The sequence below is a fragment of the Protomyctophum parallelum genome (genome assembly GCF_964188405.1).
Source record: "Protomyctophum parallelum genome assembly, chromosome: 21".
In the NCBI taxonomy this organism is placed as follows: Eukaryota; Metazoa; Chordata; class Actinopteri; order Myctophiformes; family Myctophidae; genus Protomyctophum; species Protomyctophum parallelum.
This window is the reverse complement of record NC_139713.1, coordinates 16,866,749-16,886,651: the sequence shown is the minus strand read 5'-3', so window position 1 is coordinate 16,886,651 and position 19,903 is coordinate 16,866,749. Positions and strand designations below refer to the sequence as shown.

Genomic DNA, 19,903 nt, shown 5'->3' with positions numbered 1-19,903 from the left:
CGGTCCAGAGGTTGTCAAGGTTTCAACAATGAGCGCTCGCCGCTCAGCTGCAAACAAGGCATAAACAAAGTTTCCACTGTGATTATCATATTTAAGACAACTTGGCCAGTCAGAGATGGTTAGCCATAATGGAAGAGAAGGCACATTAGTGTAAGTACTTTGAATAAAGAAAAAACATGGATTGTAATTTTATCTCAACTGTAACTTAACATTAAAACCATTAGTTTTAACCCATTAGGGATAGGAACCTCTTTTGGTGTTTTAAGCATTATGTTATATAATTTAGCTATTGAAAAATAGCAAATCTACAAGCTCATATCGCGGCACCAAGTGCCGCGATACGATCTATAATACGATACGATACGGTCTATAATTCTGAGGGTCCTTGACATTAAATAGTTTGAGAACCACCGATATAAAACCATGAGGTTTTTCAGAAAACTGTCATGATTTAGAAGAGAGAGTAGAATCTGGTCTCGGGTCTAAATTATATTTACACTGAGGATTTCAATGTGTGTGTCGCGCCATTGACGTGATTTATTCCCCCCTGCATGCCATCCCTGGTTCCAGTGGTATCCAGCATATTACCTCAGAGATACTGTGGAGCCTCCATCTGACCAGAACCCACTGTTAACCCCTGAGTGCTAATTAGCAAAGTGTTTGCCAAACAGTAGGTCCATTTTGAATAAATATCACCTTTTTGAGTGGGGAACAGCAATGTCTGTGTTCACCTACCTATGTGTTGGTTAATGAGTACCAGTATATGACTCTGAGTACCAGTAGGGGCGCTGTTGTGCCAGAAATAGAGAGGGATAGTGCTGCACTGTTGCCTGCTAATGAGAGAGAGAGAGAGAGAGAGAGAGAGAGAGAGAGAGGTAGGTGGGAGGGGTTCACACAGGTGTGATCTTTAGACATACAAGTCGCACCGCCAATCCGACCTACAGTATATGTCCATATATGGAGATCTCTGTATCTGTCAGTCCTTGTCCTATATGTGGTGGAGTAGAAGTAAAAGTACTGGAAATTGGACATACTCAAGTAAAGTACAAATACCTCAAAATTGTACTTAAGTAAAAGTAATTTCTTTCCACCACTGATTGTCATCCAGGAATAGGCTCTACGCACAGCATCCATATCTTGTTATCGGACACTGGTTGCTGACAGGGACGTGCAGAGAGTGTTAGAGGGGCAGGGGTTGAAATCTTTTTAAGTAGCGAAAAAAGCAGATCTACAAGCTCACAACGCATCGCATCACGACACATTGAGAGCTTGTAGATCAGCTATTTTCGGGGCGCAACCCAGCACTATTTAAGCTAGTGGAGATGCGACATGGATTTCTAAAAAAAAAATGTTCAACGCAAAATGCTGCGTTCAAGTTCAGGAGACTTCGGGGAAAAAAGCAATTCTCCTGAACGCTGCCTTCCGGCATGGCATGGAAAAGAGTGGCATTTGCATTTCATTCACCTTGTATTAAAGGCTGCATTTGTGGACTGGAGAGGGCAGTTGTTTTACAGACGGGTAAAAGGGCAGGGGCTGAAGCCCCCTTTGATATCTATGTGTGCATGTCCCTGCTACTAGGTACAGCATTGACTAGGTTTGTAAATGTAAGCTTGGTGTCCATTTCCTCAGACTTTCCATAACATATCACAGGTGTACATTTTGTGTTAATGTTTGTTTCCAGAACACTGAAGTACACCATTTAAAGTGTTTGCCCCTTAGATTTACAGGCCACACAATAGGATCACTGAGTCTTAACACTAAATGACACAACATAACCCATTAAGACCGCACCTGCTTCCCCTTTAAGGGGAGTGCATAAAAGGGGTGGCCATGGTTTGAGGCCTTCTGTTTGCCAGAATCCTGAGTTGGGTGTTTGTTTGGAAGACCAACCTAAGGGTGAGAGAACCTGGAGCAAATAATGTTGATGCTTTCATCATTCATTTTGGCAATATGGGGTATACATTTGGAATTGGTGGCATACTGGCATTGGTTCCCTGTTAGAGTTTTATTTTGCGGAGCTGGGACACTGGCATCAATACAGGGTAGGGATGCCAGGATTTTTGATAATGTTCAAAATGCTAGGCCTGCTGTTAGCCTAATTTATCCTATCTATCTCCAGAGCCTCCAGGTCCATTCGTATACCAGAGAACTCCCCAGTTTACCAAGTTCTTCATCAATGTCTTCATCGTTATGCTAACATGCTGTCTTATAGTATGTCAAACTCACAGATGTTATAGTTCATTTCCAAAGTGATCAAATTATTTTGTGCAAATAAATGGTCAGCTAGATGATGATAAAAAGGTGAATATTTCAATACCAATGATAAGTAGGCCTAACATTTCAGGAATTGTTTACTAATGAATTACATCGTTTCGGTACTTTGGTGTTTGAACTTTTAGCATTCCTACTTTCGCTAGTGTTAACTCTAAACAACTATCCTCAACTATCCTTTCCCTCTGGCCAGTTCTCCGGATACCGTCCGTTCCTGGGTTATCACTTTGTATAGTGTCTATCAGAGGGAGCCTTGAGTATGTTTGTTTTGTAATTCTAGTAGTTTAGTAGTAGCTTGAGCAAATGTAAAGCATCTTATGAGTTAATATTTAGCAAAATAGTTAAGTGACTATTGCCTGGAGTGCTGCGGGTTGTCTACTACGGTAGTACTTATCTCTCAATACAAATTTCACACAATTTCCAACTCTTTGAACCAATTCGGTAGAATGGCCCATATATGACAGGTGCAAATACCAGTGAATGAATTTACAATATGTCTTCTGCAGATCAGCCTCCACCAACTTCTTCTAATTCCACCTTCTAATACCACCTCCTAACACGTCCTTCTAACACCACCTCCTTTCATGTTGGTGGAAGCTGATCTGCAGAAGACGGGATCCGCACGTAATTCCGACGGAGCATTAGTCCGACATGCGGGAACAACGGTTGGACTACCGCCCAAACTGCGCTGCTCCTGCGCTTTGCGGTTATGTTTAGGTTGGTTGTCGATGGATTGGGGTTACAGCCAAACATCATCAAATGGACTGACAGAGCCAATGGGTCTCCAACGTCAACACACTACTGTTGTTTGACACAAAAGAACACCCATACCAACCCAAACCGGGCCTTTGCCGTGGGTCAGCAATGGAAATGCGTCAGTACCTCAGTCATGCCACTTGAACTGTTCACAAAAGACTCGAATACACACTGAAGGGTGAAAAAGTCTTGTTGACTTGTTTTGGAAATCTTGAGGCATTTGATATCGCTATAACATTGTCTTGCTATTGTCGGTGATAAGTCCGTTCTCTCACTCACTCACTCACTCACTCAGTATATTGATCCATCTAGTGGCCTAACATTATGGTAATTTATATGGTCGGGCAGAGCCTCGGGCCAGCCCAGTTAGGGTAGGATAGGACCAGGCCTTAATTTTCAGGTCTGTTGAGAACTCTACGTCTCGTCTCCCACTTCCCCTCTCCATTCCCATCCCCCCTGCCTTTCTTCCCCTCTCCTCTTCTCCTCCTCCCCTTGGTTGTGTATTCGTTTCCCATCAGTGCGATTGTTATTAACACTGTACAGACTCACGGTCCAGTAAGGCCTGCCACTAACTCATCATCCGGGGAGACACTCCCCAGAGTTTATTTTTGTCTCCCATTCTGCAGTTCCATGACCGTGGACCAGGCTTCTTCACGGAGCCTTCACTGAGCCTATCAAGAGTGTGACTGGACCCGGCCTCCTCACAGAGCATGGGGGTGTGGCTTAAACCAGGCTCCATCTATGGACTTAAACTCTTTCTGTTCCGGTAGTGACATGAAAACAGCATTTTTTATATATATTTTTTTAATTAAAACAAATCTACAAAATCAATTCCATTATTTCAACTTATTTCAAATAAATCTAGGAAAGTGACAAATCATTTAAGTACTTTTTCATGAATTGAACTTTAGGGGTTAGAGGTTGGGACAGCCACCGTCCAATATAGGAAGTAACATATAAAGTATGTTTTTTTATATATTTAATTTCACATTATCTCAATTAATGTTTTGTGTTTAATTAGACCATACTATGACATTACTACAGTGAAAAGTTTGAACACTAAATTGTTTTTTAATATGCGTTTTTCATTGTGGGACTGCAATTTGAACTAATTCGGTAGAATAGCCCATATACTATACTAATATACTATAAAGTGCTATGACTACATAAAATGCAATTCTAGTGCCGTCTATGTAACTGCTATAAGTCAGTATAAAATGGCTGTTGGGACAGATGTTACCAGGGCGTTGTCTTTGTTTGGCGATAAGTCCGTTCTCTCACACAATCACTCAGTATATTGAACCATCTACTGGCCTAACATTTTGGTTCTTGTTATGGTCGGGGCTGAGCCTCGGGCCGGCCTGGGTAGGGTAGGGCCGGGCCTTAATTTTCAGGCCCATTGAGAACTCTACATCTACCCCTTCCCTTCCCCATCCCCTCCTCCCTTTTCTCCTCCCTTTTCTCCTCCTCCCCTTGGTTGCGTGGGTTCGTTTCCCATCAGTGCGATTGTTATTAACACTGTACAGACTCACGGTCCAGTAAGGCCTGCCACTAACTCATCATCCGGGGAGACACTCCCCGGAGTTATTTTTTGTCTCCCACTCTGCAGTTCCATGACCGTGGACCAGGCTTCTTCACTGAGCCTTCACTGAGCCTATCAAGAGTGTGACTGGACCTGGCCTCCTCACAGAGCATGACCATGGACTGCTACCATATCATAGTACACCACAACACTGTATTTGATCTTATTATTATACCACTTCATATGATCTGACATCATTGTGGCAACATGTTGAATGTCCTCGCTTGTAGCAGGCATTATGTATGTGGGGACATGTGGGTGAATGTCATTGCTCGTAACGGCTTAAGTATGTGACTCTTCCCTTTGCATCAGGTATCATCTGCTTGACTCTTCTCGACACCCACAAGCTCTCTGGCACTGAATCGTCCATAATCATAATGTCTGCTGTTGCCAGGTTCTTCTTAATCTGAGTGCATTTTTGTGGCTCTTGAAGCAGAGACAGGTACTCGCCCATCTCTTCCAATACAAGTCAACAAGATACTGCACTTTTTCACCCTTCAGCATGTATGAGACTTCTTTTGTGAACAGCTCAAGAGGCAAGACTGAGGTGCTGATATAATTCCATTTCTGACCCACAGCAAAGGCCAGGTCTGGGTGTTCCATCGTGCTGGGCTCTTTTGGGTCAAACATTAGTGTGTTGGTGCTAGAGGCCCATTGCCTCTGTGTCTCTTCATTTGATGTTTGGCTGTAACCCCAAACCTTGTGTTGGGAATTGAAGTCCCCTGTATACAGTATATGGCAGGTGCAAGTAGACCTCAGCTTCCACCAACTTCTAAAACCACCTTCTTCTAACACCACCTCCTTCTAACACGTCCTAACACCACCTCCTTCCATGTTGGTGGAAGCTGATCTGCAGAAGATATATGATGATGTGAATTCACTCACTCCCACTGGTACAAACCCAGACCTGGCCTTTGCCGTGTGTCAGCAATGGAAATGCATCGGCACCTCAGTCATGCCACTTGAACTGTTCACAAAAAACTTGTACATACACACTGAAGGGTGAAAAACACCACCTCCTTCCATGATGTGTTGGAAGCTGATCTGCAGAAGACATTTGGAATTTAGAAAATCTATGTAAAAAAATGAAAAGAAAGACATGTATGGTTAACATTGAACGTGTCTGTTACATAAGTGTCAAATAAACTTTATCATGAAAACCTTTGTCTCCCACTCTGCAGGTCCATGCACTTCTATTATGTACCCCCAGCTGCCTCAAGTGTGTGAACGTGGACCAGGCCTCTTCATGGAGCCAGCAACAGTGTGCCTGCCTGGAAATAGTCATCAAGTATCATATGTAAGCTAAGAACCTAATTTCTATGTAATGAAACTATGCATAGATACTATAGTGCTACTGTATGTCTAGAGTCACACAGATGATACCTGAGGAAAGGGGCTGGTCATTTGTGTGCAGGCCAAGACGAGCACACTGGAAAGACCTGTGGACAAGTTATGCCTCATCTGTGAGACGGAAACTAACGTTTAATGTTTTCATGAAAAAGTGTATTTATTGGATCAGTGTCTCTCCATTTGATGAGCTGTAACCCTAATCCTTGTGGTGGGAATGATAGTCCCTTGTATAGATAGCACGTGCAGGTAAAAGCGGTAGTGAGTGAATTCACATTTCCGTGTATCTTCTGCAGATCAGCTTCCACCACCTCCTCTACCACCTCCTTCTAACACCACCTCCTTCTAACACCACCTCCTTCCATTATTTCTGCAGAAGCTGATCTGCAGAAGACATGTGAAATTTAGAAAATATGTATACAATTGAAAAGAAAGTCATGTACTGGGTATGGTGTGTCAAAGTGTCTCCTCCCCCCTTGTATTGTATGTGTTTTTGTATGGATAGTTTTATAATTTTTAAGAACGTGCTCAGGGACTACAGATGTAAACTATCTTTTGGCTAACTCTGTCCCATTTACATGGATGTGAAAACTGACATGTTGATTAATGAGCATTGTCCCTGTCAAATAAATAAGCGTTGTACAGACTCACTGTCCAGTAAGGCCTGCCACTAACTCATCATCCGGGGAGCCACTCCCCGGTGTTTATTTTTGTCTCACACTCTGCAGTTCCATGGACTTGTATTATGGACCCCCAGCTGCCTATCAAGAGTGTGACTGTGGACGAGGCTTCTTCACAGAGCCTTCACTGAGCCTATCAAGAGTGACTGTGGACCCGGCCTCCTCACAGAGCATGACCATGGACCATATCATAGTACACCACAACACTATTTTATCTAAACATTATTATACCACTGCATATGATCTGACATCATTGTGGCAACATGTTGGTGACTGTCCTCGCTTGTAGCAGGCATTATGTATGTGGGGACACGTGGGTGACCACGGCAAAAGCCAGGTCTGGGTTGGTATGGGTGTTCCATCGTGCAGAGAAGAAGCTTGGGTGCACTTTTGGGTCAAACTGTATAACCCCAAACCTTGTGTTGGGAATTTAAGTCCCCTGTATATAAGTAGACCAGCAGATCAGCTTCCACCAACTTCTAATACCGCCTTCTTCTAACACCACCTCCTTCTAACACGTCATTCTAACACCACCCTAACACGTCATTCTAACACCACCTCCTAACACCACCTCCTTCCATGTTGGTGGAAGCTGATCTGCAGAAGTGTGTGAATTCACTCACTCCCACTGGTACAAACCCAGACCTGGCCTTTGCTGTGTGTCAGCAATGGAAATGCATCGGTACCTCAGTCATGCCACTTGAACTGTTCACAAAAGACTTGTATACACGCTTAAGGGTGAAAAGTGCAGTATCTCGTTGACTTGTTTTGGAAGAGATGGGGTGATTAACCCCATGGTCTCTGTCCCTACTATATGAAGTTGTAAAACTGTGGAATAATGTTGTGATTCAGTCATGGAATAACGCTATGTCAAGCCTGGATCTGTAACATCTTTTCACTGAGAATCAATTCATATAAATTCCCCTAAACTTTGTAATTCAGTGTGGTCTGTATTCCTGCGTCTTTTTAAGGGTCTTTTACCAAGGTGTTTTATCCATTGCCTGGATTGTGTTCAAATTGTTTTTCTAGGATTGGCTAAGGTGACTAAAGGATTGTATTTAAAGGGTACCCTTTAAATAAAATCCTTTAGTCAGTCATTTGTGAAAGGAAATGTATATAGTTGTATACCGTTTCATTTGGTATAATTCAACGTTCTCTCAAAGGTTTATCCATTGTGCTATCTTAAATTGACAGCTCACTATATTTGAAAACTAGGCCTAAGGTTTTTGAAAATGTTTCTTACTGTCTTAAACTGACAGTCCTATATTTCTATAACTATTAGGATAATTTCTTTGGGGTTTTTCCATTACATTTTTCTGGTGGTCTGGACATATTTTAATTTAAGGTCCTGGTTCAGACTTACATTATTCACTTATAAATATAAAATAAAAACATTCTCATCATAATGGTAAAATTAGAACCATCACTGTCTCTCCATTTGATGTTTTGCTGTAACCCTCTTCACAGAGCCTATGTGACTATGGACTCTGCCTCCTCACAGAGCACAACCATGCACTGCTACCATGTTATATTACACCACTACACTGTATTTTATCTTAACATTCTTATTCCACTATATACTGTATTATCTGACATTGTTATACTATATATTATCTTACACTATTACGTTTATTTCTATTGCTACTACTATTGCCTGTATTTCCTCTGTCTCTCTATTTTTCTCTCCCCCGACATAGTCGGGTTCTGCTTCATGTTTCTTCTAAATTCCAATACCCCAAATCTCGGCCACTTGCTCACTCACACTCGGTGATATTGGTGACCTGCTGAAATATGTGACCATCGATCTTGTGGACTTCACACAACTTTATGGAGATCTTTCAATACAATAAGGCCTAAATACCACTAGGTTTTTTACTCTGAATGTAAATTGTTACGTTTCATTTATCAGCAGACACTGACATTGTGATTGTCTACACTCATTTCACATATTTCAGCAGGTCACCAATTTCATCGTAACACCACCATGCTGGAGTGGCTGAGATTTTGAGGTATTGGAATACAGGTTTTTATATGTGAAATGTGGACTATTGTGTAAGGGGATTGGACTATGTTCAAAAGGATATTTGAGCCCAGGCGGTGGCGTAACCGTCTGGGCACCCGACTGGTAATCCAGTCGCAGTGTGCCGCGGGTTCGACTCCCGAGCCCGACACGGCCTTTACTGCATGTCTCCTCCCATCTCTCTCCCGTTCTAACCGCAAAAAGATATCTTAAAAAAAAAGACATTTGAGCTTTTGGTGGCATGGGATAATAAAGTTGTTTTTATTTTTGTTGCTTCCTCTTGCCTCATGTAAAGCATCTTTGGGTAGTCAGAAAGGCGCTATATAAGTGTGAGATATTGTTGCGACCGTAGGTCGCATTTACTATGAAAACCTGCATCTCCCGTCCGTCTGTCCGTCCGTCCGTTAGTCACCCAAGTCTCCGTACTGTACTGTATATGCATGTCGGGAGCGACGGTGTTGTCGGACTAATGCTTTTCGGACTGATAGTATGTCTAACAAATGTATGCACCCCAGATATCACACTCACATTGCACAATTTGTAGATGTTTTGCTTACAGTGTAAGCGCCTGTCCACAGGAGACTTTTCTAAAATGTTAACACTATATTCTACATATCAAAATCACACAAAAAACAAGCAGGCATAATCATTCAGGTAACCAATCAGTGAAATTTCGAGAATAAATAAAACTTGAATGAATGAATAAATATTTTGGGAGTAATTAAACGTTTGAGTTGTCGAGAAATGCAATATCGTGAAGAAAAAACAAAAGGCATACATGTGTATTACATCTAAAACAGTTTTTTTGGGGTTTGTATGCTCACCAAGGTTTCAAAACGACTCAAGGGTACCAATGTGGTCAATTTTAATGTTTGCAGGTCATTCCATTTATTAGGGCCACGGAAGCTAAAAGCAGATCTACCAAGTTCAGAGTTAACTTTTGGTACCTTGAATTTGGGGAAATTACTTGACCGGGTGTGGTAGGGTTCAGAGACCCTTTTCAGGAAAGATGAGATGTATTTAGGACAATCTCCATGCATGGCTTAACAAATTGTGTAATGTTGTGTCTTCCTCTGTAATGTATTTTTTGTTGTCATTCCTCCTACACCTCCCAGCAGCCGCCGGCCTCCTCCTCCTCCTCCTCCTACGCCTTCCAGCAACCTCGTTTTTCATCATTTTTGAACATGGGCTATAGCCCCTACCGTAGGGCATACTATAGCACGCCGTTTTTCATCATTTTTGAGGATTTGAAAAAAAATTAAAAATTCAAAAAACATGGGTTATAGCCCATCGTTTTTTGAAAATTTGATTTTTTTTTTAACCTCATTTTTCATCATTTTTGAACATGGGCTATAGCCCCTACCGTACGGCATACTATAGCACGCCGTTTTTCATCATTTTTGAGGGTTTGAAAAAAAAAAAAAAAAAAAAAAAAAACATGGGTTATAGCCCATCGTTTTTTTTAATTTTGAAAAAAAAAAAATTAACCTCGTTTTTCATCATTTTTGAACATGGGCTATAGCCCCTACCGTACGGCATACTATAGCACGCCGTTTTTCATCATTTTTGAGGATTTGAAAAAAAATCAAAATTTTAAAAAACATGGGTTATAGCCCATCATTTTTTGAAAATTTGATTTTTTTTAACCTCGTTTTTCATCATTTTTGAACATGGGCTATAGCCCCTACCGTAGGGCATACTATAGCACGCCGTTTTTCATCATTTTTGAGGATTTGAAAAAAATTCAAAATTTCAAAAAACATGGGTTATAGCCCATCGTTTTTTGAAAATTTGAAAAAAAAATAACCTCGTTTTTCATCATTTTTGAACATGGGCTATAGCCCCTACCGTAGGGCATACTATAGCACGCCGTTTTTCATAATTTTTGAGGATTTGAAAAAAAATCTAAAATTAAAAAAACATGGGTTATAGCCCATCGTTTTTAGAAAATTTGATTTTTTTTTTAACCTCGTTTTTCATCATTTTTGAACATGGGCTATAGCCCGTACCGTACGGCATACTATAGCACGCCGTTTTTCATCATTTTTGAGGATTTGAAAACAATTCAAAATTTCAAAAAACATGGGTTATAGCCCATCGTTTTTTGAAATTTTGAAAAAAAAATGTAACCTCGTTTTTCATCATTTTTGAACATGGGCTATAGCCCCTACCGTAGGGCATACTATAGCACGCCGTTTTTCATCATTTTTGAGGATTTGAAAAAAATTGATTTTTTTTTAACCTCGTTTTTCATCATTTTTGAACATGGGCTATAGCCCCTACCGTAGGGCATACTATAGCACGCCGTTTTTCATCATTTTTGAGGATAAAAAAAAAAAAATGAAACCGCCCAGACCTTCATCCGAGGTGCCTCTGCTACCAGACCAGGGTTGTGAGCTCTCATGGGGCGGCTTAGCGGCTAAGGATAGACATTGCCATCCCTAGGTATATCGACCTGGGACAGTGGCAATTTGTTTTTGGTTTATTTTCTGTGTCTTGTTAGCAAATACAGTAGATATTTGATAGGGACGGCTGTAGAGAACCCCACCACTCTTTAGCTGAGAGTGGTGGTGTGAGTCTGAGAGAGCAGATTGCCTTGTTTGCCTTGTTTGGTGGTGGGTGGAGCTAATACTAATTTGGCACACCTGGGGTGCCACACAAACATTTGCTTTTCTCACTGGAGAGGTGCTGGGGGACACCACAGCTATCCTGTGTTTGATGTTGATGCATTATTCGTAAGTTTGCTCCTTGTTAATGTTTACCAGAAAGTCCTTTTTTAGTATTTGATTTGTTCATGTTTAAGTTTTATAGTTTGAATTGTTATGTCTAAATTAGTTTGTACCTTCGTTTTGCTTATAAGTCTGATTATGCCTTTGGTTTTTTTGCACTACTGATTGTTACCTGTTTCCTTTCTTGTCAGTTAAACCCTAACCCTAACCCTAACCCTAACCCTAACCCTAACCCTAACCCATTCATCATCACTTCCATCTTGTCCACGTTTTTCATCATTTTTGAACATGGGCTATAGCCCCTACCGTATTGCATACTATAGCACGCCGTTTTTCATCATTTTTGAGGATTTGAAAAATAATCAAAATTTCAAAAAACATGGGTTATAGCCCATCGTTTTTTGGAATTTTGAAAAATAAAATAACCTCGTTTTTCATCATTTTTGAACATGGGCTATAGCCCCTACCATATTGCATACTATAGCACGCCATTTTTCATAATTTTTGAGGATTTGTAAAAAAATCAAAATTTCAAAAAAATGGGTTATAGCCCATCGTTTTTTGGAATTTAGAAAAAAGAATTAACCTAGTTTTTCATCATTTTTGAACATGGGCTATAGCCCCTACCGTACGGCATACTATAGCACGCCGTTTTTCATCATTTTTGAGGATTTTAAAAAAATTCAAAATTTCAAAAACATGGGTTATAGCCCATCGTTTTTTGAAATTTTGAAAAAAAAAAATAACCTCGTTTTTCATCATTTTTGAACATGGGCTATAGCCCCTACCGTAGGGCATACTATAGTACGCCGTTTTTCATCATTTTTGAGGATTTGAAAAAATTTCAAAATTTAAAAAAACATGGGTTATAGCCCATCGTTTTTTGAAAATTTGAAAAAAAAAATTACCTCGTTTTTCATCATTTTTGAACATGGGCTATAGCCCCTACCGTAGGGCATACTATAGCACGCCGTTTTTCATCATTTTTGAGGATTTGAAAAAAATTCAAAATTCAAAAAGCATGGGTTATAGCCCATCGTTTTTTGAAAATTTGAATTTTTTTTTTAACCTCGTTTTTCATCATTTTTGAACATGGGCTATAGCCCCTACCGTACGGCATACTATAGCACGCCGTTTTTCATCATTTTTGAGGATTTGAAAAAAAATTCAAAATAAAAAAAAACATGGGTTATAGCCCATCGTTTTTTAAATTTTGAAAAAAAAAATTAACCTCCTTTTTCATCATTTTTGAACATGGGCTATAGCCCCTACCGAACGGCATACTATAGCACGCCGTTTTTCATCATTTTTGAGGATTTGAAAAAAAATCAAAATTTTAAAAAACATGGGTTATAGCCCATCGTTTTTTTTAAATTTGATTTTTTTTAACCTCGTTTTTCATCATTTTTGAACATGGGCTATAGCCCCTACCGTAGGGCATACTATAGCACGCCGTTTTTCATCATTTTTGAGGATTTGAAAAAAATTCAAAATTTCAAAAAACATGGGTTATAGCCCATCGTTTTTTGAAATTTTGAAACCGCCCAGAGCTTCATCCGAGGTGCCTCTGCTACCAGACCAGGGTTGTGAGCTCTCATGGGGCGGCTTAGCGGCTAAGGATAGACATTGCCATCCCTAGGTATATCAACCTGGGACAGTGGCAATTTGTTTTTGGTTTATTTTCTGTGTCTTGTTAGCAAATACAGTAGATATTTGATAGGGACGGCTGTAGAGAACCCCACCACTCTTTAGCTGAGAGTGGTGGTGTGAGTCTGAGAGAGCAGATTGCCTTGTTTGCCTTGTTTGGTGGTGGGTGGAGCTAATACTAATTTGGCACACCTGGGGTGCCACACAAACATTTGCTTTTCTCACTGGAGAGGTGCTGGGGGACACCACAGCTATCCTGTGTTTGATGTTGATGCATTATTCGTAAGTTTGCTCCTTGTTTACCAGAAAGTCCTTTTTTAGTATTTGATTTGTTCATGTTTAAGTTTTATAGTTTGAATTGTTATGTCTAAATTAGTTTGTACCTTCGTTTTGCTTATAAGTCTGATTATGCCTTTGGTTTTTTTGCACTACTGATTGTTACCTGTTTCCTTTCTTGTCAGTTAAACCCTAACCCTAACCCTAACCCTAACCCTAACCCATTCATCATCACTTCCATCTTGTCCACGTTTTTCATCATTTTTGAACATGGGCTATAGCCCCTACCGTATTGCATACTATAGCACGCCGTTTTTCATCATTTTTGAGGATTTGAAAAAGAATCAAAATTTCAAAAAACATGGGTTATAGCCCATCGTTTTTTGGAATTTTGAAAAAAAAAATAACCTCGTTTTTCATCATTTTTGAACATGGGCTATAGCCCCTACCGTATTGCATACTATAGCACGCCATTTTTCATAATTTTTGAGGATTTGTAAAAAAATCTAAATTTCAAAAAACATGGGTTATAGCCCATCGTTTTTTGAAATTTTGAAAAAGAAAATTAACCTTGTTTTTCATCTTTTTTGAACATGGGCTATAGCCCCTACCGTACGGCATACTATAGCACGCCGTTTTTCATCCCTAACCCTCATCATCACTTCAAGCCGGTCTGGTCCTGGTGCTCTAATAGGCACACTGGTGTAGGGGTGTATGTACAACCATCAAACTTCCTTTATTACATCAAGATATTTTTCAGTAGGCCTACATTGTGAAACTTTGACAGATGCCTGTTCATTTGAGTGCCGGAACCACCGCTAGGGGAAGTCTTTACTTCCAAGACCGATTTCCAGACTGGCTGGCTTACCCCAAAAAACTATTGTTTTTTTTGCACTAGTGATTGTTACCCGTTTCCTTTCTTGTGATGGACCTAACCCTAACCCTAGTTGTCTGGTACCAGAACAAATCAAACAAAAAAGCAGTGTAAATTATCTGGAACCAGTGGCTCAGTGGCTCAGTGAACGCTGCCACATGATCGGGCGATGGTGAGTTCAAACCTCACCGATTTCAGAAGAAGAAAAAAAACAAAAAAACTGTTTAGTAGTATCCAGCAGTTAGCTCAGTCTGATGAGAGGCTGTCCTTGGGAGCCACAGGTCCAGGGTTCAAATCCCACATTATTCATAACTGTGACACTTTGCTTTGCACACTGATTTCCAGAAGGACAACTTTAAAGCAGCCCAGAAATTCACCATGATTGTGTGCCTCAGTGGCCCAGCGGATAAGTCAAATGATATCCGTAGTATACCTAGTAGAAGTGTGCCGGTTCAAACCCGACATACTCCTAGTAGGCGGTGATGGTTCAAATCACTGACACTTAGAGTAGGAGTGGCCCAGTGGATAAATCAGATGATATACATATTACAAGGTGCGGGGTTCGACTCAAGTCTTTACTATCAAGACCGATTTCATAAGAAGAAAACAAACAAAAAAGCTCTGTAGTAGTATCCAGCAGTTAGCTCAGTCTGATGAGAGGCTGTCCTTGGGAGCCACAGGTCCAGGGTTCAAATCCCACATTAGTCAAAACTGTGACACTTTGCTTTGCACACTGATTTCCAGAAGGACAACTTTAAAGCAGCCCAGAAATTCACCATGATTGTGTGCCTCAGTGGCCCAGCGGATAAGTCAAATGATATCCGTAGTATACCTAGTAGAAGTGTGCCGGTTAAAACCCGACATACTCCTAGTAGGCGGTGATGGTTCAAATCACTGACACTTAGAATAGGAGTGGCCCAGTGGATAAATCAGATGCTATCCATAGAATACCTATTACAAGGTGCGGGGTTCGACTCAAGTCTTTACTATCAAGACCGATTTCAGAAGAAGAAAACAAACAAAAAATCTGTGTAGTAGTATCCAGCAGTTAGCTCAGTCTGATGAGAGGCTGTCCTTGGGAGCCACAGGTCCAGGGTTCAAATCCCACATTAGTCATAACTGTGACACTTTGCTTTGCACACTGATTTCCAGAAGGACAACTTTAAAGCAGCCCAGAAATTCACCATGATTGTGTGCCTCAGTGGCCCAGCGGATAAGTCAAATGATATCCGTAGTATACCTAGTAGAAGTGTGCCGGTTCAAACCCGACATACTCCTAGTAGGCGGTGATGGTTCAAATCACTGACACTTAGAGTAGGAGTGGCCCAGTGGATAAATCAGATGATATACATATTACAAGGTGAGGGGTTCGACTCAAGTCTTTACTATCAAGACCGATTTCATAAGAAGAAAACAAACAAAAAAGCTGTGTAGTAGTATCCAGCAGTTAGCTCAGTCTGATGAGAGGCTGTCCTTGGGAGCCACAGGTCCAGGGTTCAAATCCCACATTAGTCAAAACTGTGACACTTTGCTTTGCACACTGATTTCCAGAAGGACAACTTTAAAGCAGCCCAGAAATTCACCATGATTGTGTGCCTCAGTGGCCCAGCGGATAAGTCAAATGATATCCGTAGTATACCTAGTAGAAGTGTGCCGGTTCAAACCCGACATACTCCTAGTAGGCGGTGATGGTTCAGATCACTGACACCTAGAGTAGGAGTGGCCCAGTGGATAAATCAGATGATATCCATAGAATACCTTTTACAAGGTGCGGGGTTCTACTCAAGTCTTTACTATCAAGACCAATTTCAGAAGAAGAAAACAAACAAAAAAGCTGTGTGTTAGTATCCAGCAGTTAGCTCAGTCTGATGAGATGCTGGCCTTGGGAGCCACAGGTCCAGGGTTCAAATCCCACATTAGTCAAAACTGTGACACTTTGCTTTGCACACAGATTTCCAGAAGGACAACTTTAAAGCAGCCCAGAAATTCACCATGATTGTGTGCCTCAGTGGCCCAGCGGATAAGTCAAATGATATCCGTAGTATACCTAGTAGAAGTGTGCCGGTTCAAACCCGACATACTCCTAGTAGGCGGTGATGGTTCAAATCACTGTCACTTAGAGTAGGAGTGGCCCAGTGGATAAATCAGATGATATCCATAGAATACCCCATAGAATACCTAGTACAAGGTGTGGGGTTCAGGTAGGAGGATAAATCAGATGATATCCATAGAATACCCCATAGAATACCTAGTACAAGGTGTGGGGTTCAGGTAGGAGGAGATTAGTGGGGTCAGGTAGAAGGATAGTATGGGTCAGGTAGGTGGGGGGGGGGTCAGGTAGGAGGACAGTAGGCTGAGTTCAGTCAGGGGTAGGGGGAGAGTAGGAAAGGGAGGGGCCAGGCAGGGGGAGAGTAGGAAGGGGAGGGGCCAGGCAGGAGGAGAGTAGGAAGGGGAGGGTCCAGGCAGGAGGAGAGTAGGAAGGGGAGGGGCCAGGCAGGGGGAGAGTAGGAAAGGGAGGGGCCAGGCAGGGGTAGAGTAGGAAAGGGAGGGGCCAGGCAGGGGAGAGTAGGAAGGGGAGGGGCCAGGCAGGAGGAGAGTAGGAAGGGGAGGGGCCAGGCAGGGGGAGAGTAGGAAAGGGAGGGGCCAGGCAGGGGGAGAGTAGGAAGGGGAGGGGCCAGGCAGGAGGAGAGTAGGAAGGGGAGGGGCCAGGCAGGGGGAGAGTAGGAAAGGGAGGGGCCAGGCAGGGGGAGGGGCCAGCCAGGAGGAGAGTTGGAAGGGGAGGGGCCAGGCAGGGGGAGAGTAGGAAAGGGAGGGGCCAGGCAGGGGGAGAGTAGGAAAGGGAGGGGCCAGGCAGGGGGAGAGTAGGAAAGGGTGGGGCCAGGCAGGGGGAGAGTAGGAAGGGGAGGGGCCAGGCAGGGGCAGAGTAGGAAGGGGAGGGGCCAGGCAGGGGGAGAGTAGGAAGGGGAGGGGCCAGGCAGGGGGAGAGTAGGAAGGGGAGGGGCCAGGCAGGGGGAGAGTAGGGAGGGGCCAGGCAGGGGCAGAGTAGGGAGGGGCCAGGCAGGGGGAGGGGCCAGGCAGGAGGAGAGTAGGAAGGGGAGGGGCCAGGCAGGGGGAGAGTAGGAAGGGGAGGGGCCAGGCAGGGGGAGAGTAGGGAGGGGAGGGGCCAGGCAGGGGTAGAGTAGGAAGGGGAGGGGCCAGGCAGGGGGAGAGAAGTCAGAGAGGGTCTTCCTGATTTTTTAAATAAATTTCTAAATTTAAAATAAATTTTTAAATTTAAAATTTAAAATTTAAAATTTAAAATTTAAAATTTAAAATTTAAAATTTAAAATTTAAAATTTAAAATTTTATTTTTTTTATTTTTTATTTAGAAAATTATTTAAAAAATCAGGAAGACCCCCTCTGACTACTCTCCCCCTGCCTGGCCCCTCCCCTTCCTACTCTCCCCCTGCCTGGCCCCTCCCCTTCCTACTCTCCCCCTGCCTGGCCCCTCCCTTTCCTACTCTCCCCCTGCCTGGCCCCTCCCTTTCCTACTCTCCCCCTGCCTGGCCCCTCCCTTTCCTACTCTCCCCCTGCCTGGCCCCTCCCCTTCCTACTCTCCCCCTGCCTGGCCCCTCCCCCTTCCTACTCTCCTCCTGCCTGGCCCCTCCCCCTGCCTGGCCCCTCCCTACTCTCCCCCTGCCTGGCCCCTCCCCTTCCTACTCTCCCCCTGCCTGGCCCGTCCCCTTCCTACTCACCTCCTGCCTGGCCCCTCCCCTTCCTACTCTCCCCCTGCCTGGCCCCTCCCCCTTCCTACTCTCCTCCTGCCTGGCCCCTCCCCCTGCCTGGCCCCTCCCTACTCTCCCCCTGCCTGGCCCCTCCCCTTCCTACTCTCCCCCTGCCTGGCCCGTCCCCTTCCTACTCACCTCCTGCCTGGCCCCTCCCCTTCCTACCCCTCACCTTCCTACTCTCCACCTGCCTGGCCCCTCCCCTTCCTACTCTCCTCCTGCCTGGCCCCTCCCTTTCCTACTCTCCCCCTGCCTGGCCCCTCCCCTTCCTACTCTCCCCCTGCCTGGCCCCTCCCTTTCCTACTCTCCCCCTGCCTGGCCCCTCCCCTTCCTACTCTCCTCCTGCCTGGCCCCTCCCCTTCCAACTCTCCTCCTACCTGGCCCCTCCCCTTCCTACTCTCCCCTGCCTGGCCCCTCCCTTTTCTACTCTCCCCCTGCCTGGCCCCTCCCTTTCCTACTCTCCCCCTGCCTGGCCCCTCCCCTTCCTACTCTCCTCCTGCCTGGCCCCTCCCCTTCCTACTCTCCTCCTGCCTGGACCCTCCCCTTCCTACTCTCCCCCTGCCTGGCCCCTCCCTACTGTCCTCCTACTGTCCTCCTGCCTGGCCCCTCCCCTTCCTACTCTCCCCCTGCCTGGCCCCTCCCTTTCCTACTCTCCCCCTACCCCTGACTGAACTCAGCCTACTGTCCTCCTACCTGACCCCCCCCACCTACCTGACCCATACTATCCTTCTACCTGACCCCACTAATCTCCTCCTACCTGCCCACCCTACTCTCCTCCTACCTGAACCCCACACCTTGTACTAGGTATTCTATGGGGTATTCTATGGATATCATCTGATTTATCCTCCTACCTGAACCCCACACCTTGTACTAGGTATTCTATGGGGTATTCTATGGATATCATCTGATTTATCCACTGGGCCACTCCTACACTAAGTGTCAGTGATTTGAACCATCACCGCCTACTAGGAGTATGTCGGGTTTGAACCGGCACACTTCTACTAGGTATACTACGGATATCATTTGACTTATCCGCTGGGCCACTGAGGCACACAATCATGGTGAATTTCTGGGCTGCTTTAAAGTTGTCCTCCTGGAAATCAGTGTGCAAAGCAAAGTGTCACAGTTTTGACTAATGTGGGATTTGAACCCTGGACCTGTGGCTCCCAAGGCCAGCCTCTCATCAGACTGAGCTAACTGCTGGATACTAACACAGAGCTTTTTTGTTTGTTTTCTTCTTCTGAAATTGGTCTTGATAGTAAAGACTTGAGTAGAACCCTGCACCTTGTAATAGGTATTCTATGGATATCATCTGATGTATCCACTGGGCCACTCCTACTCTAGGTGTCAGTGATTTGAACCATCACCGCCTACTAGGAGTATGTCGGGGTTGAACCTGCACACTTCTACTAGGTATACTACGGATATCATTTGACTTATCCGCTGGGCCACTGAGGCACACAATCATGGTGAATTTCTGGGCTGCTTTAAAGTTGTCCTTCTGGAAATCAGTGTGCAAAGCAAAGTGTCACAGTTTTGACTAATGTGGGATTTGAACCCTGGACCTGTGGCTCCCAAGGACAGCCTCTCATCAGACTGAGCTAACTGCTGGATACTACTACACAGCTTTTTTGTTTGTTTTCTTCTTATGAAATCGGTCTTGATAGTAAAGACTTGAGTCGAACCCCGCACCTTGTAATATGTATATCATCTGATTTATCCACTGGGCCACTCCTACTCTAAGTGTCAGTGATTTGAACCATCACCGCCTACTAGGAGTATGTCGGGTTTGAACCGGCACACTTCTACTAGGTATACTACGGATATCATTTGACTTATCCGCTGGGCCACTGAGGCACACAATCATGGTGAATTTCTGGGCTGCTTTAAAGTTGTCCTTCTGGAAATCAGTGTGCAAAGCAAAGTGTCACAGTTTTGACTAATGTGGGATTTGAAC

At 43.6% G+C, this 19,903-nt stretch overlaps 1 protein-coding gene across 1 annotated transcript in view; it reads right to left on the bottom strand.

Moving 5' to 3' along the window:
• Positions 1–19,903, bottom strand: part of nnt (nicotinamide nucleotide transhydrogenase) — a 335,122-nt gene that overhangs the window by 178,401 nt on the left and 136,818 nt on the right. The gene's annotated exons all lie outside the window — the stretch shown is intronic.